Here is a 25,063-nt window from a genome sequence, read left to right as displayed (position 1 = left end):
AGTATGGAGATGCCTCAAAGAACTAAAAGTAGACCTACCATTTGATCCAGGAATCCCATTACTGAGTATTTACCCAAAGGGAAAAGTTACATTTTATAAAAAAAGACACCTGGACCTGAATATTTATAGCAGCACAACTCACAATTGCAAAGATGTGGAAGCAACCCAAGTGCCCATCAATACCTTGAGTGGATTACAGCTGATAAATGGCTGATAGGAGTGGATTAATAAAATGTGGTATATGTAGTGGAGTGGATTAATAAAATGTGGTATATGTATCCCATGGAGTACTGCCAGCCATAAAAAATGGTGAACAAAATACCATTTGTATTAACTTTGATGGAATTGGAGACCATTCTTCTAAGTGAAGTATCACAAGAATGGAAAAACAAGCACCACATGGACTCACTATTAAATTGAGACTAATGAAGTAACCCTTACCTGTACAAATGAAATAAAACTCATCAGAAATCAAGCAGGTACCACTTCTCGGCCTTTCCGCTCAGATGAAGTGTAGAAATCAAACAGATGGGAGAGGGGAGGAGGGGTTGAGTGAATTCACACCTAATGGGTACAATGCATAGTATCTGGGTGATAGGCACACTTATAATTTTGACTCAAACTGTATAAAAGCAATTTATATAATCACGTTTATACCCCTGTAATTTTCTGAAGTAAAATAAAATTAAATTTGAAAAACAAAAATCACCTTGATTGGCAGTAGAATATATTTGAATTATAAAGAAATTTTTGTTGAGATAAGCCACTGAAATTTGGGATTTTTCGTTACTGTAGCATAATATAACCTATCCTACCTTGTAGGTAACATTATGACCCTTCAGAAACAGTGTGTATTTACCCACTCCCTATGATATCCTGCTCTAAGAAAAGCCAAAAACTGAAAATCTTTTATACTCTCATACGGAAGCATTAGGTAACACTCAAAAGCTAAATGAAAAATAATGAATTACCAATTTTGTCATTGGCCAAAAAATAAATTATATGTTTAAATTTATCTGGGAAATGTAGGTTTTAGCCAGATGCATTTTCCACCCAAACAAAGCTGGAATTCACTTTAACAAAATATGGAGATAATGGTAGTGAAAAAACAATTTCCATCTCTGTAACTCCCAACCATATTGACAGAGATGAGAAAAACTAGATTCAAGAAATCTGATCGATGATTAATTTCTTCAAGTGCTGGAACCAGAATTTGAATACAGGTCTCTATATGTGTGGCGCTGCTTTCTCAGGGTACATGGATCCTCCACAAGATTTATAGTTTAAAGAAATTAGCATCTGTGGCAGAAAAGGCTTGGTGTCCACCAAAGATTTATGCCCTTTTTCTATTTAGGAAGCACCTGAGCAGCCAGTAAAACATTTTCCATCCTCCCTCACATCTAATGAATGTGTGAATGTTCTTGTTAGAGGAACATTAGTAAAAGTAATGTGTATTGCTTCCAGATTGAGGTAATTAAGGAATGCATGTGCCTTCTCTGCCCTGGCTCTTTGTCTTTTGAATGAAGGTAATGCTTGAAGGAACTATCTTGAAAACTATGTGTTCAAAAAGGCAGAATCTGCTGGGTGTCTGCGTGCCTGAAAGACTTTGTGGGATAAAAGCACCACCCCCACCCCAGGACTCATGGTAAAAAGAAGACTGGATTTGGCCTATTATCTGAGAGAGAAGTAAATTTAGGGCTTAGCAACCGAAATTTCAGAGTTTGTCTCTTATAAAAGTAAGCTGACTAATAAAACGATACATAAAAGAAACTAAGCGACTTCTGTGAAAATCAGGCACCACTAAGGGAAAGGGAATTTTTTTCTGAAAGAGGATGTTTCTTTGCCCTCAAAATGTGTCATTTACTGTCTCTATTCTATGGCTGGTCCTTGTGGAAATAGGAAAAATCTTACTGAAAAGGAGAAGAAGGTCAGAATCGAATGAGGAGCTAAGAAAGCACAAAAAGTCAATTAAAAGTTCACATTTCAATTAGTGAGAAATTGCACAGAGATTATGAGTATAAAAGCTAACTAACAGAGCTTCCATAGTAACTCTGCAAGCAGACATATTCCCAAGAGTCCCCTTAAAGTATGGAAATATTTCAAATGTTACTTAACTAAGAGTCAAAAGAGACAATAAGAAGTCCCAATTGCTCTCAGACAGCACTGTCCAACCATGTAGCTATTGAGCACTTTTAATATGGGTAGCTCAAATTGAGATGTGCTGTAGTAAGTGCAAAATATGCACGGGATATAAAAGATCAGTATCAAAAAAACATTAAAATATATCAATAATTTTTATATTGTAAGTTAAAATTATAATGTTTTAGACATACTGGATTAAATAAAATATACCAATAAAATTAATTTTAACTTTTTCTTTTCACTTTTTAAAATGTGTCTACTGGAGAGTTTAAATTATATAAAGGGCTCGCATCATGTTTGATTTCCATTGGACAAGAGTGTGCTAAGGGATTCACACTGTGTGTTTCATTTGTTCCTCCAAAGTCAGGGCTTGAGGGGGGTAGATATGTGATGACAAATATTTAGAGAAGCAACCTTGTTAAGAAAGTATGAAAGGAAATGAAGTTGAGATGGTTCAATAGAATTTAAAGCATGTTATTTATTAAATCAATGTACAAATGAATAAAGAGTACCTTCCCAAAACCACAATTGAAGGACCCTCAAAAAACAAACAAACAAACAAACAAACAAAACAGACACTTTCCCAAAATTAAAAAAAAAACAAAAACCAGAACCACTTTGTGACATTCTGTCACCAAAATTTTGTGGGCCTTATATAGAGGATTTTAAGTCACTATGTCTCAGTTTCCTGGTATTTAAAATAGTGGTGATTCTATCTGCTTTCTTTACATAATTATAAGAATCAAATATGAAAACACGCATTAAAGCACTTTAAGAAAGTATATAAGTACTCTGCTACTGCAAGAAAGAAAATATCTGCAAATTAGGGGATTTTATAACTGAACAGAGAAAATATTATAGCTCTTTCTAAATCATGTTTGACGTGACAGATGAGTACATTTGCATGATTTATTGGACACTTATAAAGTTTCTTTTTATTCTAAATCATATTAAGGATTCAATTAGACTTTCATCTTAAAATAGTAATGCAATTACTGCTTCTATAATAAAACAACATTTTAAAAAAGTGTGACAACATACACTTACTAGCATCAAATTTGCTCTCTGCCCCTTCACACTAACTCTATATAACTAAGCAGTATAATACAGAGCCAGTCTCAAGAGCCAGGTCACTTATATTTGATGTAAGCCTGACATTTAAAAATTTACAAAACATAGTGCCACACTTCATGAATAAATATATAATTTATATAAATGTTCATATAAATAATATGTATCTCATATACATGTTGTATATATGTTCATACACATATGTGTTCATATATATTATATAGTTCATATATTATATATGTTCACATACATATTATATACATGTGTGAATTTTTGAATGGAAAATGTACAATCATTAAAAGCATATTTTAGGTCTTAGAGAATATATACCCTAAGTCTTTGGGAGAAAAACAATGTCTTATTCTTGTTTCTTCAAGGGTTACTCCGGATTCCAATTATATGTCTACTTTTGTGAACTATTTTAGTTATATCCTCAGTCATTGACATTTTATGTTTTCACCTAATATAGACAATTGTATCTGTGTTTGTTAGATATTTCCTTGTCTCATTCTTTACATAAATTTAATGAAACGTTCATATAGGCATGAATGGTTATTTTCCCCATATGCTCTTCAAAGTGTCAAATTATTTTATATAATGCTAGCATTTTATTGAGATTTTGAGTTTCTTTTGTTTAATCAAGTCTAAACATGTTATTTGAACCAACTGGCCACTTGGAACTCCTCTTTTGCTTCTTACCCCTGTCTGTTTCAATCTATCATTTAATTGTTAATATAAATATTTTATATGTTAAAGATATCAACTCTTTTCCATCATCTAGGCTTCAAATACTTTTCCATATATGTCCCTATTTTACAACTTGTTTTAATTCATTCTTAATCATATTGGAGTTATGCTTCACTGGTGTTTCACACATCACCATTTAGTTGAATAGTACATATTTCTCTCTATTCACTTTGTATGCCAGAGTATATAATGTAGTGGTACAAAGGGAGCTCTGGGTGCTAAAATATTTGGGTTTAAATCCCATCTCTAATGTCCAACCACTTTATGATCTTTTATATGTTGGTTAATTCATTCTGATTTTAATTTTCTAATTTTAACAGTAAGGATAAATGATACTGATACTTCCATAAGAGGACTATTGTAGGAATTAAACATGGTGATATAGGTAAAACCAGGACAGTATCTTACAAACAGTTACTTGACAAATGATAGCTATCATTATTATAATATACTAAATTCCTATGGCATGGGTCAGTTTCTCATCTCACCATTCTATTACATGTATATAGCTGAGTTTCAAAGTCATGGACTGTGAATCACTGGAGAAAAGTAAATAAAAACTACCAGTCTGCCTTTTTCTCCAGATTCAGAATATGTGACAATTTTACAGGAAAGTCATAGTGTTTTAGCATGTAGAAAAATAATGTGAACTTCTTAAGGTGGGGATTGGGTTTTCCCCTTTTTGTATCCAAAGAACCTAGCACTATAGTAGGGATAATACATTATAATAAAACACTTTATTGAGAAAATGCATTTTTAAGCTGCATTTTTAAAAGGATTGGCAGAGTGTCAGCAGGTTTATGAAAAATGTCTTTTTTTTAAATTTTGTGATGCTTTTCTTTGGGTTCTAAAAGAAAATAATTGATTGTTACATTTTGAACCATATCTGAGAACTTCCTGGTATGTGAGAAGTTGTATTCTTAGTGGAACATAACTTTCCATTTATGTTAAGTTTCAAATTTTAAATTTTTAGGTTCCAAAATAGCAATCATTCTCTAAAAGTTAAAGGGCCATTCAATTCATTGTTAGCATGAGTATGATGATATACCTTGCCATTGTGTGCCATTGATGCCCTTTTATAACCTACAATATTTCCCAAGTACTTTGTCTACAAAAATGCTAAGCATCTGTGCACAATGGGAAAAGCTTGAGCTCTGGAATAAAATAAGCCTGCAATTTATTTTCAGCTCATTCATTCACTGACTGTGTGACATTAGGAAATACGTTCTCTGACCTCTAGTTTTATCTTATATAAATAGGTAATCAGAATATCCATCTTAGCGAGTTGAGATGAGGATTAAAGACAATGCATGGCAAGAATGTAGCATGCAGTAGGTGTTAAATGAATAATAGTTAATATACAGATGAAAATTTTCATACATTCATTCTTCTCAACTGTTTCCAGGAAAGTAATGAGTTACTATGTGAAAGAATAATCTGATATACTTTTAGTGGCTCCCAATAGCATCACTAAAATCAATAATTAGTGATAAAGAGAATGAGATTTTTAAGTCAAAAATTTAATCAGCATTAAATTTCATCTAAGGCCCTAAGTTGGGGCAAGTTATTTAAACTTTTCAAGCATCACTTTCCATCTAAAAATGATAATAATAGAGGTATCTCATAAAGTTGTTTTGAGGTCTATCTAACATGATGTTATAAAGTGTTTTGCAGAGTACTAGAACATAGTAAATGCTCAAGAAAATCATCTAAACCAATTGGTCATGTGGTGCAAGAATGCCCTCAACAATAACCATGACAGAGAGTTATTTATCTTGTTCGAGGTCCTTCAGCAATCCCTAACTTGACTTTTTGAAAGATAACTAACATCGCACTTAAGAAAAGCAATGGTTCTCAAATTATCCTGCTAGGTTTCACCTCTAAGTCAGATAATTCACTACCTCTGTCTCAACTTTCTCATCTGTAAAATGGAAGTGACTAATGGTATCAATCCCTTTCAAGTGTTTAAAAGAACTAAATCAGATAATAGGTTGAAACCCCCTAGTACATTGCCAATCACATGAGTGTTCAATAAAGATATAATTATTTTAATTTGTAAACTAAATTATTATAATCTCCTTTTATATGTCTACCTGGGCTCTATATCACTGTATTTTTTAAATCAGTTTTGGTAACATCAATAAAAATGGTAGATTGTTGTTACCTCTGAAAGTTTGCCCATCCATAAAACCAACAGCAACAGCAACAAAACAAACAAACAAAAAATGATCAGAATCAACTTTTGGAAAACTTTGGAAATTAACAAAAGGTTTTCAGCAAACTGGGTAGCATTTTGTCAAGAGAATAGCTGACTATATCAGTAATAACAGTACGCTTTGTGGTGTTTTAACTTGCTCTAGTCCCATCTGCAATTCTTCAGTTCAGAGGTAGCCTTGAAAGTGACAGCTTGTTTTGCCAACACTGTAAGAAGAATCAATCTCATTATTTGAACTCACTCAAACTCATCTAGTGCTAAATGTCTCTTCCTTGCAAGATGAAGTGGATTGGAGGCCTTTCTCCAATGTTTTAATATCACTAATGGGTCAAAGACAAAATCACAAAGGATATTAGAAAATGCTTGAGTTGAATGAAAACCAAAACTCAACATACCAAAGTGGTATTCAGAGAAAGTAGTGCTTTGAGGGAAATCTATAGTTGTAAACACTTACATTAGAAAAGAAGAAAGATTTTAAATAAATAAACCTAAACATCTACCTTAAGAAATTAAGGAAAGCAAAGCAAACTAAATTAAAAATTATAAAAAGAAAGGAAATAATAAAGACCAGAATGGGGAAAAATCAGCCAATTTGGTGAAAAACATTTTTAGATGGCACATTTATTTTTGGCACTGTGAACAAAACATGTGGTTGATTGAATGTGATTTAATCTTTCACTTTTCACTTGTCTGTTTTGGCATCATCCAGAGACATCTATAAGAAATGTAAAGCAACGAGATTAAATAGATCATGAGAGAAAACAAAAGTCTTGCTTTTTTTCCCCAGCTGGAATGTATTTTGCTGCTAAGTACAACTCACTTGTATTTTAGACTTAAGCACACTTGCATCACAGTCTTGGATAAACAGTTTATGATAGGTGTACACTGATAAGGGCAACTTGTCTATCTTTGCTGTCTTGTGAGGAAGGATTAGGAAAATATCATTAATATGTTACTTAATTCAAATTGTTTTAAACAAATTATTTAAAACAAATTATTTTAAACAGCTCTTTCATAAGAGCTGCTACTGCCATATTTTAATTTTATGTAAATTATAAATTCAAACTAATAATATATTTTAAAGTTTCTTTCCTGTGTACAATATTTTTCAGTTTATTAAGTACTCTAAATTGCATGATCTTGCTTAATGATGCCACACCATTAGACTTCTACAAAATATACAAAAGTGCTTCTACTAAATATTCTGTTTAACTATTGGGAGCCACAAACACAGAGACCAAATATGTAATCTCTTTATTCTTTAATTAATCATTCAAATTCCCCTTGACTTATTAGCAAGAATCTTACCAGTTCTCACCAAGGCTTATTTTCCTCTGTCCTTTAACTGTCAAGGAATCCCAGGGTTAACCTAACCCAACGATAAATCAGCTTCTTCCTGACATCAGGAGTAGAAGACTCCAGAGCCTGGTAAAAGTACTACTGCTCTCCTTGTTCAAGCAGAAGCCTGCACAGTCCTTCAGAAACTTGTCCACATGATAATATCTGGTCCATACACTTAACATAACTCTTAATGTTGTACCAATTACAGGCTCCAAATTATTTTAGTTCACACTCACATATACAGTTAGTATTACCCCAAACTAATCTCTGACTTAATATTTGGATTCAGAGCACTACCAGAAGTAATCACAGTCAAATCTGCACTTACTCTTAGTTACTCAGGTTACTCAAGCTTAGATTTTCTGCTTCCCAAAGGTGATGTTATTCCAAGAATCTTATTAAACTTGCCTGCTACCAATCTTCATTGAAGCTCTGTAGTTCACTGAAGTAAATCTGCTTAACACTGAAATAAAAAAAAAAAACACCTATTCTTGAGAGTCCCCAAGTTTTTGGTTATATATTTCAAGAGAGTAGAGGCTAGCACATGGGCCAGTAACATATCTTTTTTAAAAATGCTCTGCTGATTAAAATATTTTTTACACAGCACCTGCCAAGGCAAGAGTTTTAAATAAAAACATCCTTTTATCTGAAATGAGAGAAGGGGAGAGTATTATCCATTTGCTCCCAAGTAGACCCTTGAATTTTTAGACCAAGTTCCTCTTCTACTTCCCATTTAGCAATTTTACATACCAAGACTCAGGAGCTGTGACCTTGCTCATGTTACAAAAGGGACTGTCAAGAGCTAGTCTTCATGTACAAGGCCATTTAAAAGGCTCCTAAATAAGAAGTTATGTTTCATATAAACTGAAATCTCAATCCACAGACATAAGAAGCTGTGATATTTTAAAGGTCTCTTTTAAAGGGAGCCCTTTATTAAAATTCCCTGCCTCAGCAAGTACTGTCTACCTTCTAGAAATACATTATCCAAGATCTTGACAGCAATCAAAAATAAGTTTTGCATTTATAGGTCTTCAACAAGTCTTTTATACTTTGTTGGGTTTCCCCTCCCAAAATTTATTCACTAAGAATAAATGAGTTTACAATACACTATATATCCAGAGATATAAAGCCGAAATGGACTTGCCCATAAGAAATTTCCATTTTAGTAGGCATGTCAAAAAATGACTAGAAGGCTATATATTAATAATATGTGCTTTAATGGAACTATGAACAGGGCACAGAGGAAACACACAGAGTGGCTATCTACCTGCAAGAAAGTGTTAGAGCAAAGATAAGGCTGGAGCTGGTTCTAAGACATGTGTGAGCATCGCCAGGCTTTCCGTCTGCCACTATTAATTATCAGGATTGCTTTGGTTAATCCTATGTTTTTCAGCACTGTCCTCTTCCTCCCACAAATCTTCCCTATGGAAACTAGAGATAGCTTCAGGAATAGAAAAAATAATTCCGCTGGGCTTATTAATAGAGAGTCCACCATAATCTACCATAAGGGGAAAGGGACAGAGTTAAGGGTGAAGGAGACAGGTTGTAGGCTACATCTAGGTCTTTCTGTGTGTAGGCGACAGTAGCAAAGTTGTATTCAAGGGAAATATGCAGCCAAGTTTGATTTTTAGAAAGATAATCATCTAGACAATGTGGGAGATGGACTAAAATTGGAAGGAATGGTAATAGAAAAGTCAGGAAAGCGTTGCAATGAGGCAAGGGAAAACAGAGACATTGGCCAGATAGTAGTAATATTAACATAAAAATACAAGTGCATTGTGCATTGTCGGAGGCATGGACATGCTTGAAGCTCTGACTCAAGCGGGAAGGGAAGGCAATAGCAATGTATGTAACCTTAACATTTGTACCTCCTTATTATGTTGAAAGAAAAAAATAGCAATTAGATTTGAAATTCTATGAACTGGATGACATAAGATTTGGTGGCAGTTTCAGTGATGTAGAGAAACAAAGAGGAGTCCATGTTGGACAAGGTGGTGGATACGAATCCAGGATACTAAGTAAAAGATAAATAGGAGATTATGAAGGATGGCAGGGCACAAATTGTGAGACACATTAAGTGTTAAGTTTTAGGGGCTAGAGTGAGACCCTAATGTTACACAGTAGGAAATTAAAAATATGAATCTGGAGCTTCTGTCTAAAATTTGGACCTAGAAATCCACATGTAAGGAGTCATTGGTATAAATATAGTCCTGCCTGTTTAGGAGAAAACATAGAAAGGGAATTTGGAGTGAGGAAAGTAAGGCCCAGGACAAAACCTGGTGGCATGAAAAAAAAATCCAATGAAGGGGATTGAACATCTCTAGTTAGTGATGTAAGAAAATGAATTTTCTCTCTAAAACAATTGTTTATTCATTTATTAAGTTATTCTACAAAATTTATTATATGTATGCTGAGTACTTGCTAGGGCTGGAAATAAAATTATGCACAAACAAAACATATTTACTGTTCATATAGAATTTTCATGAGAGAGGTTATATGTGTCTGCAAGAAAGTAGTGAGCTCATGTTTGAATAGTCTTAAGTCAAATGAAAAATAAAAAGACATTTATAAAAATGTTAAAAGACTGGACAAGAAAATAGAGGTTTCTTAAGAGACAGAAGAAGAGGAGGAAAGAATAAAGAATTAAAGAAAATAAAATAATAAAGAACTAGAAGAACCAGGAAAAATCAATATCTGGAATATGAGGAATAAAATGCCTTTCATGAAATATTGTGGCAATGAAAACAGTCAGACTTTAGAGAGTGGCTATAATAAAAGGGGGCAAAAATACAACTTATTGCATTGAAGGACAAAGGAAAAACATGGTAATTGGAGATAAGCATTTATTTCTACACATTCCTGAACTGATATCAAAGTGATTTTTAAAGAGGCATAAACACTTAGTGACTGAGAGAATATGGTAGAATAATTGCAGCAATATTTGGTGACTAGAAAATATTCAGTGAGTGGTAATAATTGAGCTGATTGGATAAATTTGAAACCAAAGTGACTGGTCGCACAGAAATTTTAAAAATTGATGTAGTTTCTAGCTTTGACTATTAGTCCACAAAAAAATACAGGAGAGAGATGGGCATGTTGAATAACAACATAAAGGTACCCTTAGCAAAATAAAGAATGTGGATAATTCTGTAACAAAAGTGGTCTTATTTCTTTAACAAACAAATATCAATAAGTAAAATGGATGTGGAAGAAACTCTTACAGATTAAGAGAAAATTAACAGACTTGTGTGGTATATGTCTGGATCCAGATGTGGACAAACCATAAAATTCCCTTAGGGGATGATTTGGGACATTTGAACATTGACCAGGTATCTTATGTTATTGTTTATTTTGTATATGTGTGATTGGTACTTCACTTATGTTTCTAATAGTTTATCTATTAGAGTAACACACTCTGTTACTGATTGAAACAAATTTGTGATTTCCTTTAAAGTAATCCAACAGTTTTGGTGGTGGAGTTGGGAAAGGATAGGGTTTGGCATATATAAATGAAACAAATTAGCTATATGTTGATGATCGTTAAAACTGGGTGATTTGGAGATGGGATTTTTGATATTTTTCTGTTTATGCTTGTGATTGAAATTTTTATAATGAGAGGTTTTAAGGAAAAATCAAGTAAAATTATATGATATATACTGAAAACTGTGAGAGATGATGAGGAATTAATTGGGTTATTTCTCTTTCTTCAAAAAGATCACTCTAAACCAATGGAATGAATATGAAACAGTGACAAAGTTAGGTTTGCTTATTTATTCATTCACATAATATTTACTGCAGTCTAGGCATTGTGCTAGATGGGAAGAATATAAATAAGACAGTTTATGAGAAAGCACATAATCCAAAGAAATATGTTCTTTTAAAAGTCATTGCAATTAGAAAACAAAATAAATTACTGTTTGCTAAACTTTAAGAGATGCCAATGTAGAATCTAGAATTGTCCTATCGAGTGTGTTAAACACTAGTCATATTTGGCTATTGAACATTTGAGTGTGGCTAGTGAGGAACACTTCATTTTATTTAATTTTTATTTACTCAAATTTTAAAACTTAAGCCATGTAAAATGGTTTAGTGTTAAACAATTTTATTATTTTGATAGTGTTTCACTTTAACTGTTGTATCATGTAAGATATTATTGTTGTATTTTATTGCACATGAGGGGAACATATACCCTTTCTAGTATTACACATAAGCCTATCACCAGTCTAGTTGGTGTCACTGGATTGATTCAATTTGAATATTTCTCTATTCACTGATGTGAAATTGTAATGTGTTCATTTAAATATTTTATGCAAGCAGCAAAAGTTACAAGAGTACCTATGCATATTGTAATTGATAAATAAATTGAAATATTTAATTTTTAGTTATAAATTAAGCAAATTACTTTTCTAGTTTAAAAAATAAATTTGTCAATTAAATTTTAATGCAGCAAAAGACATCCTTTCATGATAAAAATTCTCAATAAACTAGGCATAGGTAATATGTACTGCAATACAATAAAGGCCATATATGACGAACCCACAACTAACATCATACTCCATGGTAAAAAGTTAAAAGCTTTTCCTTTAAAATCAGGAATAAGACCAGGTGCCTGCTCTTGCCATTTCTATTCAGCAAGAGCAATTAGGCAAGAGAGAAAAAAAAAGGCATCCAAATAGAAAAGGAAGAAGCTAAGTTGTCTGTTTGCAGATGACATGATCTGATTATATAGAACTCTAAAGATTTCAATTGAAAACTATCAGAACTAACAAATTCAGTGAAGTTTCAGAATAAAAAATGAACATAAAAAATAAGTAGTGCCTTTATCCAGTAACTATAAACTTTCTGGGAAAGAAATCAAGAAAACAATCATATTTACAGCAGCTGCAAAAACCAAAAAATACTTAGGAATAAATTTAACCAAGGAGGTGAAAAACCCATATACTGAAACTATAAAATGTTGATGAAATAAATTGAAGAAAACACAAACAAGTAGAAAGAGATTCTGTGCTTATAGATTAGAGGAACTAATATTGTTAAAATATGATACTATGCAAAGTAATCTACAAACAAATGCAATCTCTATCAAAATTCCAAAGGGATTTTTCACAAAAATAGAAAAAAAATCTTAAAATTTGTATGGAAATCACAAAAGACACTGAATAGCCATAGCAGTCTTGAGCAAAAAGAACAAAACCAGAGGCATCATATTTCCTGATTTTATAATCTACTACAAAGCTATAGTAATCAAAATAGCATGCCATGGGCCTAAAAGCAGACATATAGATCAATGGAATAGAATAGAGAGCCCAGAAATAAATCCATCTATTTACCATCATTTTTTTTTTTTTTTGAGATGGAGTTTTGCTCTGTTACCCGGGCTAGGGTGCTGTGGTGTCAGCCTAGCTCACAGCAACCTCAAACTCCTGGGCTCAAGCAATCTTCCTGCCTCAGCCTCCCAAGTATCTGGGACTACAGGCATGTGCCACCATGCCCGGCTACTTTTTTCTATATATTTTTAGTTGTCCGCCTAATTTCTTTGTATTTTTTTAGTAGAGACGGGGTCTCGCTCTTGCTCATGCTGGTCTCTGAACTCCTGACCTCGAACAATCCTCCTGCCTCAGCCTCCCAGAGTGCTAGGATTACAGGCGTGAGCCACCATGCCCAGCCACCATCAATTGTTTTAAGACAGAAATGCCAAGAGTGCATAATGGGGAAAAGACAGGGTCTTCATTATATGGTGTTAGGATAAGTTGGTGTCCATATGCAGAAGAATAAAACTGGATCCTTATCACACACCATGTACAAATATCAACTCAAAATAGATAAAAGATTTAAAGTGTAAGTACTAAAACTGAGAGCTACTAGAAGGCGAAAAGCTTCATGACGTTGGCCTGGGCAGTGGCTTTTTTGGCTATGACAGCAAAAATACAAGCAACAACAAAAATAGACTAATTGGATTACATCAAACTAAAAAGCTTCGGTACAGTAAAGGAGACAATCAACAGAGTGAAGAGACAACCTACAAATTGGAGAAAACATTTGTAAACTATATGGTTTGAAATTGAAATTAGATGTATTTATATAGATAATAATGGGTTAATATATAAAATATATAAGGAACTCTAACAATTCAATAGGAACAAAGAAATAATCTGATTCAAACAAAACCAGACAAGGTTCCCAATATCACCATTTCTATTCAACATAGGGCTGAAAGTCCCTGCCAGAGCAATCAGACACGAGAAGGAAATCAAGAATATCCAAATGTGGAGAGATAGGAACACTCATACACTGCTGGTGGAACTGCAAATTAGTACAACTTCTGTAGAAAGCAATATGGAGATACTTCAAAGAACTAAAATTAAAATTACCATTTGATCCAGCAATCGCACTAGTAGGTATTTACCCAAGGGAAAAAAGACATTCTATAAAAATGACATCTGCACTCACATCTTCATAGTAGCACAATTCACAACTGCAAAGATATGGAAACAACCCAAGTGCCCATCAATACATGAGTGAATTAATAAAATGTGGTATATGTATACCATGGAGTATTACTCAGCCATAAAAAATGTATACTGATATTTTGCTTTATCATGGATGGAGCTAGAGCCCATTTTTTGAAGTGAAGTACCACAAGAATGGAACAACAAGCACCACATGTACTCACCATTAAATTGGTCCTAATTGATCAACATTTATTTGCACATATGGAGTAACATTCATCGAGTGTCGGGCATGTGGGAAGGGGAGAAGGGGATGGCTAAATTCACACCTAGTGGGTGAAGTACATGCTGCACTTTTGTAGCTCTGACTGTGGTAGTGCAAAGGCAATATATGTAACCAAAGCATTTGTACCCCTGTAATATTTTAAAATTAACAAAAAAAAATTAAAAATCAGCAAAGGACCTGAATAGAAATTTCTCAAAAGAAAACATGCAAATGGCCAATGAGTATATGAAAAAATGTTTAACAACATTAGGGAAACATAAATTAAAATCCCCCAATGATATCATATCACACCTTTTAGAATGGCTATTATCAAAAATATGAATGATAACAAGTGTGAATGAGGATGTGAAGAAGAGGGAATACTTGCACACTGTTGCTTGGAATGTAAATTAGTGCAGCCATTATGGAAAACATATGGAAGTTCCTCAAAAAATTAGAAATAGAACTACCATGTGATCCAGCAATTCCACTTCTGGATACATAGCTAAAGGAAATAAAATCAATAAGATATCAAAAAGATATCAATGCTCATACATCTATTGTAGCTTTATTCACAATAGTCAAAGTATAGAATCTACTTAAGTGTCCATCGATGGTTGATTGAATAATGAAAATATAATATACACATACACAATGGAATACTATTGAGCCTTAAAAATGGAGAATATTATATTATTTGAGATAATATAGATCAATGCAGAAGGCATTATATTTAGTAAAATAAGCTAGGCACAAAAAAGACAAGTAACACATGATCTCACTCAACATGCGGAAACTAAAAAATGAAACTCATAGAACCAGAGAGTAGAAACATGGTTAACAGGATGTGGGTAGGCAGGGAAGAGGAGGTATTGGAGAGATGTTGATCAAAGGATACAAAACTTCAGTTAGACAGGAAAAACAACTTCAAGGGATCCATTATATAACATGGTGACTATAGTTAACAGCAATATATATGAACTTGAAAATTGTTAAGAGAATGGATTTTAACTGTTCTTACCACAAATAGATGATAAATTTGTGAGGTAATGCAAATGTTAATTATCTTGATTTAGCCATTCCTGAATGTATACAAATTTCAGATGCATACAATTTTCATCTTGTACACTCTAAGTATACACAATTTTTATCTGTTAATTGAAAAATAAAATTTTAAAAAGACTAAAGGCCTGCACAATTCTAAAACAATTAAACCTTTTGGGGCTAGGGGATTAGTTTATCTACTTCGTTTATTTAAATCTATTATCTAATTAATAATTATGTCTTTTGAAAAAGAAATTATGTGAAGTGAAATGTCATCCAAATATTATTAAAGTCCAGATAGCACTACATAGTGAGCATTTAACACTATCAGTTCTCCTAATCCTTTTGCTTACATGGTCCACCACTCAATTTCAAGAGACTTAATTGGTTTTACATGATGTATTCCATAATACATTCTGATTCCTGTCCAGAAAAAAAAAAAATTGCTGCAGCAGAGCTCAATTTGTAAAAACAATCTTGGAGATGATAGAGAACAATGTTAAATGGACATTATAAATCTGCTGAGAATTTTTTATCTAAAATACCAAAAAAGAATTGAAAGAATTAATCATCTAAAATGAAAATTATTTATCCAAAATATTATTACTAATTTTAACAGGATTTGAGTTTATTACATTGACCAACAATAGAACTGATGAGAATCTTGTATATGCACATAAAAGTCAATTTAAAATGAAGAAATGGCAAAGAAATTATTATTTCAGTTCTAAGACTTTAGTTAGCAAGTATTAAGGAAAAGATTTTAAAAGTTAAAATAAAAAGGTCTTCAGTTAAGCCACAAAAGAATGCCCATTGTACACTTTCTAACAATATCAAAAAAATTTTAATTAAATATTTGAAATATTATAAATTTTTTTTGCTTTAGATAAATCATACAATATAAAACATTCTGCCCAATTAAATATTTGAGCACATTTTGTCTCTATCGACTTTCAAATTTACAAAGAAATGCTGGCAATTTGCAGCATAAAATATCAAACTAAGAGCATAAATAGTTTTGAATATTTTACATTTTTCAAAGAAGGATTTCAGTTAGACATGAAAAATAAATTTAAATCATAAAAAACTGATTGATCTAAGGTAGGTCAAAACCACAGAGTTACTAAAATTTTAAAACAGGAGATTGATCTCTCTCTTATTGTTTTGTTCCACTGTATGATACATGTTGAAAATAGTTATGCTTTGGTTTTTGAAGTAGACTCTGAAAAGTGTCATAAATACATAAATCATAACCAGTTTTTGGAACAATTGAGAAAAATAAAAGACAATGTATTTAATGATCTTAAGTTCTTTGCCAATGCTCATTGGTTAAGCCATGGAAGACTCTTAAAAAGATTTAATGTAGTGTTAACTCCAATGCTCAATTTCCTTGAAACAAAAATTAGCATTTTACAAATATTAAATATTCAAAGAAAAAGTGGCCATAAAATTTAGGGTTTTTTTTTTTTTTTGTACTGTATATGAGCACACTAAGTTTAAAGCTTCAAATAAAGGAAGAGTTTATTTGTAAGTACACTAGAGAAGCACTAGAATTTATCTAAAAATTAATACTTTAAAAAATACAAATCAATAGTATTGATTTTACAAATTTTTCTAACATGAATCAATATGCAGAATAAGCTGTGCTGTGTAAACTAGCTGCAAAATGATAAAAAAATGTAAAAGGTTTCATTCATATTGACAAACTTGGAATTGTCCTTCAATTTATGCAGTTTCTCTTTTAATTCAATATTAGTATTTTTCAAGTTTTCACCAGAGTTAGTGAATTACTTAACTTAGATAAAGTTCTGAAACTGATATGCTTTTGCTTCAAAGTTAAATCAATTCTGTAAAATATGAACAAGTTTTGTCAACACAGATATAAATATTAAACAAAAAAATTTTTATACTCAATTCAATTATTGGAAAACTTTAATTTATGTTTGAAATGACCTGAGTATTTAAATCTAATTGTTTAACTATAACTTTGAAGAAATTGAAATAGAGATTAAGCATATCTAGTGAAAATTTAGCACCTGAATTGAGCTGTGCTAGAGGTATAAAACACACACCCGATTATAAAGATTTAGTACAAACAAAAAGAAGATAAAATATCTCAATAATTTTTATATTGGCTGCATCTTGAGATGACAATATTTTAGATTTATTTGGTTAAATAAAATATATTATTAACATTCATTCTATCTGTATCTTTTTACTTCCTTAATGTGGATGTTATTAATAAAAAGGTAAAAGTAAACATATGGCTCACGTTATATTTATATTGAATGGTTATGAACTAGAAAAATCCGTATTATTAGAAAACATATCAAGGCAAAACAAAACAAAGCAAAATCCTCCAATATTTAATACTTGGTCCCAAAAATTGGCTAAGAATAATCTACACTTAAAAGAATATTTTCATATGAATGGAGATGAGAGGAAAATAGTAAATAGAATAAAGCTAAATTGCACTAGGTAATAAATAAGTAGGAATTTGTAGAGGGGTAGAAAGCACAAAAGAGAAGGGAATGATTAGTTAGAATGAAGCTAGAAACTAAGTCCCCAACAATTTCAAAGAGACTTCTTGATATCCCAGCTTCATATTTCCTATGAGCATAACACTAAGAGCTGAAAGCATGCAAAGTTCATAGTTTTACATACATACGAATATTTTGGAATTATTTATTAATTAGCTTACAGTTATGCTTGCTAAGGAAAAGAAGGTAATTCTTCACTACTGGAAAAAGACTGCCATAGATGTGATACTTAAAATGTAACTATCATGAAGTTTCTAGAACTTTAATCAGTATAACATAAAAAGAAAGAAGAGAGAGGTAGGACAGGATCAGGTAGATGTCAACCAGTGAGTTACTCTTCATTCACTCACTCATTCATCCACCCACCCATTCACTCAAAATATTACTGATGACTCAGATGTGCAAAGAACTGTTTAAATGCTTAGGAAATAGCAGTGAAAAAATATGCAGTCCCTTCCCTCATATAGGTGATATTTGAGTAGAGGAGATAGACATTTAAAAAGCAATTACATAATTACCTAAATTCCTTTTTAAAACTGACTATGGAGAAGTGGTGTGTGTTTTAATAGAATCTACACAGTGACACTAACAAGGTTGGGAGAATCATAAAAGGCTTTCTAGGGGAACAAGGTTTGAGTTGAGCTCTAAAGCAGGGATTAACTAGAAAGAGGAGGAAAGGCAAAGCATTTCAGACAGAAGGAAAATATGCATGAAAGCTGCAAGGCCAGAAAGGAAATAGAGCTTTTAAGGAACACAAGTTGATTTGTATGACTAGAATTAGGAAAGCCAGGTGGAGGTTAAACTAGATGAAGTTGGTGAAGCAGGCCAGGGACGTGGAGGCAAGGCCTGGTCTTGAAGGCCCTATAAATGATTTAGTAGTTATTCTTAGAACACCAAAACTATTTAAAGGTTTCAGTATGGTGATACCAGTATGTGTGTATTCATGAGGTAACAATTATACTTTTCTGTTTTAGCTTGGCCACAGGGTGGAAAATGGATTGAAGAGAGGAAAGAAATAAATTAAAAAGTCAGTTAGGAACATCTTTTCACTGAGAAATGATGGTGTGGGCACTGATGTTGATAGTAGGTAGAGAAATTCTACATGGAAGTGGCTGGATTTTTGATAGGAAAGATTATAGAGATGTGGTGTAATATATAACTCTCAAGTTCCTAACTAGCATAATCAGACATAAAATATGGTCATTCACCAGAATAGAGCACACTGGAAAAGGTGTGGCTTTAGTAGAAAGATAATTAACTAGATTTTGAATAAATCGAATCTGAAATGCCAGTAGGACACCCTGGTGATATAGTTAAGAAGGCAGAAATACATACAGATGTAAACTGTTAAGACAGGTCTACATAGGAGGAAATACACACACATACACACACACACACACCTCTCTCTCTCTAGATGTGCATATATATAAATAAACATATATAGCATACATATACATATAATACATACATATAATACAGTTATGCACTGCCTATGTTTAAGTCAAAAATAAATCACATATACAATAGTAGTTCTATAAACATATTTTATATATATAACATACATATAAATAAATATAAAATGTATACATATAATAGTCACACACTGCCTATGTTTAAGTCAAAAATAAACCAGATTTATGATGTTAGTTCCATAATATTATGGTGCCATATTTTAACTGTACATTATCTGTGTTTAGATACACAAATACTTATCACCGTGTTATAATTGCCTACAGTATTCAGTACAGTAACATGCTGTGCAGGTTTGTAGCCTAGGAACAACAGGCTATACCATACATCCTATATGTGCAGTAGGGTGTGCCATCTAGATTTGTGTAAGTACACTCTGTGATATTTGCTCAATAATAAAATCATGTAATGACACATTTGTCAGAATGTACCCCCACCATTATGCGATACATGACTATATATAAAATGAATAGTTTCATTTAAGATCTCCACTTGGAGGGTTTTCCCTCTCTCTCTACCTCACCGCCTCCCTTCTGCCTCCCCAACAAACATATACACACATTCTTTCATACACGTATGTGTATACATATGTGTAGATATACATATACATGTATGTACACAATACACATATGTTGGTGCATTTGGACTGCCATAGCAAAATACCATAGACTGGGTAAACTCATAAACAAAAGACCTTTATTTCTTACAGGTCTAGAGCTGGAAAGACTAAGAGAAAGCTGCTGGAAAATTTGGTGCCTGGTGAGGTCCCTCTTTTTCATAGATGTTGCCTTCTGGCTATGTCCTCACATGCTGGAAGGGGCTAGCTAGGTCTCTGTAGTCTTTTTTATAAGGGCACTAATCCCAATCATGGTAAAATAGCTATATCTAGGGAGAGAGAGAGAGAGAACACTTCGTGTGCAGATAATAAATTAAGCCATTGATTTGTTCACTTAACAAATATTTATTGAGCAACCACTATGAGCCAGGAACTGTTCTAAGTACTGGGGATATACCAGTAAACAAACAAGGGAAAAATTCTTACTCTCATGTCATTTATATTCTATCAATAACAGACAAGTAATAAACATGATTGAGAGGAAAATATATTGGAAGGTGGTAAATGCAAGGGAGAAAAAATAAAGCATCTAGGATTCAGAGTTCTGAGAGTGGGCAGTACAGTATTAAATAAAATAGTCAAGGTATGGATAATTGAGAAGTTGACATATGTGAAAAGACTTGAAATAAATAAAGCTGTGAGTCATGTGTATATCTAGAGAGAGCAACCAATGCAAAGACCCTAAAGGAGGAGGACACCTGATGTGTTCAAATAACATAAATCACTGTGGCTGTTGCAAAATAAATGAGAAGAGGAGATACAGGAAAAGTCAAAAAAGCAGAGGAAGCAACAGGCTACAGTGCATAGGGTATTAGTTTTTACTCTAAGTAGGGAATCATTGAAGGACTTGATTAGAAGATTGATATGATTTGATTTTTATTTTTAAAGGATGACTCTGGATGTTGTCTTCAGAGTATAAAGCAGACAGGATGACCATCCATCCCCATTTTCTTGGGAATGAGGGGTTTTCTGAGACACAGAACTTTCAGTGCTAAAACCAGGAAAGTCTCAAGACAACTGAGATAGTTACTTAGCTTAATAGTACACAAGAAGATTAGAGATAGAAGTTGCAATACTCTCCAGCAATCACGGTGCTTAGGACCAAGATAGTAGTCATAGAGTTGGCAAGAAGCCATCATGTTACAGATTTATTCTGAAGTTACAAACAATTGAATTTGTTGAGAGATTGGATAATATGGTTTAAAAGGAGAGGAGTCAAGTATTACTCCAATTGAACTGATTGAATTACTGTTAACTGAGTTGAGCAAGACTATGGAAGAAGTGGAATTTTAGGAAGAAAGATCCCCCTTGGTCATGTTAAGCTTGAAATGTGCATTAGACATCCAAGTGAAAATATTCATTAGGCAGTTTGATATATGTGGAGTAGAGTTGTAATATCTTGGCTAGAAATCAACTTTTGGGAGATATTAGCAAGGAAATTGTATTTAAAGTCATAAGACTAGATGAATTATCAGGGGATTGATAAAAAGAGAGGAGGTTCAAGGGTCAGATGAAATCATCTCCTTGAAGTATATTGAATGCAGAGAATTCCAACATCCAACTGTCTAACATTTAAAAAGGAAAGATGATCTGGCAAATAAAACTTGAAAGGACAAAATTTAAAGACATGGGAGGAAAGTTAGGAGAACAATAAAAGCCAAGCAAAAAATTAAAAAGTTGTTTTGCTCTAGTAATTTGAGGGAATTAGTGACTATTCATTGGCCACAGTGCAAGATATGAACAGTAATCTACAGAACTGGTTTTTAAATTCCATCTCAATTGGTCAGTGACAACTTGCACGGCAACAATTGACTCCAGTAACCACTTAAAATTCAGCCAATTAGCAACAAACATATTCCAGTAATCACTTTTGCAAAGCTAAAGTTTAACCCATTCTTAATACTCTCACTTCTGAACATATGTCAGTCTTTGCACTTCACAACTTCCCAAATTCTACTGATTGTCAGGAAAGACCATGCATTTCAAGTATAGTTCTCCCTTGCTTAGCACACAAGACAAAGCTTTTTATTTCACATAGTGGGTACAGTCTCTTCTGTCAATTATGTGTTTCAAAAAGGAGAAAGTGATCAGTGGTATTCAATGTGACTGAGAAGTCAAAGGAGATCAAGATTAACAGTGATAACTAGATTTATCAACATAAAGGTTATTGGTAGACTTAGAGAGCCAATTTAGTGTAGTGCTGAGTGAATCAGACTAAAGTAGTTTGAGTAGTGAGTGGGAGTTGAAAATGGAGAGTGAAGAGAGAACACTTCACAACACTTGTGTTTCCTTAAAATAAACCTTGTTTTTTGGAATAGTTTTAGGTTGATAGCAAAATTGCAAAGATAATACAGAGAGTTCCCATACGCTCCACATTCAGTTTCTCCTATTGTCAACATCTTACATGAGAAAACAGTGTTTTCAGCAATTTCACTCTGAACATAAGAGAGATGATTAAGTAGCTAGAGGGGAAACTGAGGTTAAAGGGATTTTGCTGTTTGAACAATCTTTGGTTCTTTTCAATGGTTTTGTCTGCCCATTATTTTGTTTAAGATGAGAAAGACCTGATAACTAAATGATTATTATAATAACCCAGAAGACAGAAAGAGAATAAAGATATATTTGAGAAAATGTGAGTTATTAGAAAGTTTAGAATTGACAATTGGGGTTTTAGACAGAACTGTTAATGTTTAGTGTCTTTTGGTTTAATGCATCTTTAGGGAGAAGGAACTAATGCTTAGAAAAGTTAAGCAAATTATATAAAGGCCTCCCCTTTTAATAAACAAGCAGAGATAGAGCATGGCTGAAGCTCAGACTGACTAAAATTCTTTCTAGGTATTTCAATAAAGCAGTCATGAAAAGACCCTTATGCTTAGGGGCAGTGGCCTAATATAGGTACAAGAAAGTGAGTCCTCATGGTAAAGTCTGTGAATGACATCATAGACCTGCTGAGTAAGAAGTGGCATTGAGAGAAAGGTACTAGTAAATGCACATATCTCTTGGACTATTCAAAGAGGAAAAGGTAAAAAATTGATATCAGGTAAAAAATTGATATCAGAAAGGAGTATTGATGTGTACGGTCATACCACCCTGAACTCACCCGATCTCGTCTGATCTTGGAAGCTACACAGGGTCGGGCCTGGTAAGTACTTGGATAGGAGAAAGGAGGATTGATGTCATTAAATACAATACAAAACTTTTACCCCCACCATTATCAACCACACTGATATTCTAAGTCCAAGGTCAAAAGAATTGAAAAAGAAAAAAAGAGTTCATGCAAGAATGTACATTGCTAAAGCAGATCGAATGGTAATATTTAGCTTTCTAGCTTCTGCCTATTACTCTTACAATGCCTCAGCCACAGCATTTATTCATGCTTCTTCAGCGAGTTGTGCCACATCAACATGCAGCTAAAACCCCAGTACATGGTCACCTATGATAATGAATTGTTCTGTGTAATGATGCTGCATATCCATGCCCCCACTGATAGGACATCATGTCACCACTTTGTTAATCTGATTGCAAAGATTTTGTCATGCTCTGCCAGATGTACAGAACTGCTTCCTGAGCCCAGAGCCCTGATTAATCATATCCTGAGCTGTCAGGTCTGGCTCTTGAGCAGAGGAGAGATACGAATCTCTTATTACAGGTTATAAATGCAAATGCTAAGCCTATTGTTGTTATCCAATAACAATGACCCAGCAGCTCCAGATCTTTCAGTGTTTCAAGGAAATCCAGAAATCTATATTTTCTATAGCCCATGGATTGAATGCCACATGTTGACCAAACAAAATACAACTGCATGGGGCATCCAACCCACAGGCTACTCTTACCTTATATTGTACATAGCACTCAATTGTATCAAGTGCTTTACTATTGATTGTATCACTAGTGTCTTGGGGGGTAGGTTAGATAAACATCATTCCTTTTATATAGGTAAGAAAAATGCAATTTGTAGGGGTGAAGTGACTTGTACAGTAATATACCTAGGGAGTAAAAAAGACTAACTGCTGAACTGAACTCTAGACTTAGGGTTATTTCAGCTACTGTAAAGATCTTATAAACTTCTTTCTATGTTAACACAACTTGTTTCTCTTTTAGTGTTTTATTTTTCCAGGTGACTGCTTCTGCTCTCTTGACCCCTGCCCATCTATGGCATCCTGCTCTGCTCAAGTCAGCGGTTCCTATCTGTTGCCTGGTTCTAGACTTAGAGTTTGGCTTCAACCTATGCTTTGTTCTTGAAATCTAAAATCTTCTGTTTTTTATCCTCTAGTCCCCTTCACTACTGTTCAAGCTCAGCCAGTAGATACTCAACTAAAAATATATTATGTGGCACATGGTTTATTACATTACTCAGTATTCCATAGTCAATGCCAATGGAATATAGAAAAGTAAAACTTGAATGTGAATTGGACAACTCACTATGAGACAATTAAACCTGGAAGAAGGTAGCAGGATTTATGTATAATTTGACTCTTTAAATGTTTATTTTCCTTTCCAGTTTTGGTAAGCAGCCAAGTTCTCATAAATGTAAAAGACTATTATTTTAGTGTTTACAGTTGCTTCAGCATCTGTGAGGTGGGGAACAGTGAGCACTGTCACCTAAAAAGGAAAAAATAAAAATTAAATGCCCACTGTATACAGTAATCGGTGGAAGAAACTTTATGGCTGCTCTCTAATGGAGTACCTAAAATAATAGAAACTACTAACACTTGGAAATGATATAAAATAAATAGAAATTATATATATATATATATATATATATATATAATGATTCCTAATAATTTTACAAATATCTATGCTTTGAAAACCACAAGCTGGAAATTTAGAACACTTTAATAGGTGCAAAAATCCACCATAAAAGGAGATAGACATTTCCAATTAACCATAGTAATAAAAATATCTACCATTTTCCTGAGTTCCTCCACTGTGCCAGACCCTCGGCTAAGAACTATGAAGATGATATCAATAATACTTACAACAACCCTCCAAGATAGGTTTTTAGAATTTCAGTCTATTATAAGTGATGGAATTGTGACCTAGAAAAATCACACAATTAGAATGTAGCAAATCCAGGATTTAAGCAAAGCCAAGTAAGAAGGGTTCCACGTAGCATGGAGGCTTCAAGAGTGATAACACCTACCATTCACATCACAGGACTTC

This window comes from Microcebus murinus, chromosome 1, assembly GCF_040939455.1.
Source record: "Microcebus murinus isolate Inina chromosome 1, M.murinus_Inina_mat1.0, whole genome shotgun sequence".
In the NCBI taxonomy this organism is placed as follows: domain Eukaryota; kingdom Metazoa; phylum Chordata; class Mammalia; order Primates; family Cheirogaleidae; genus Microcebus; species Microcebus murinus.
This window is presented reverse-complemented; position numbering follows the sequence as displayed.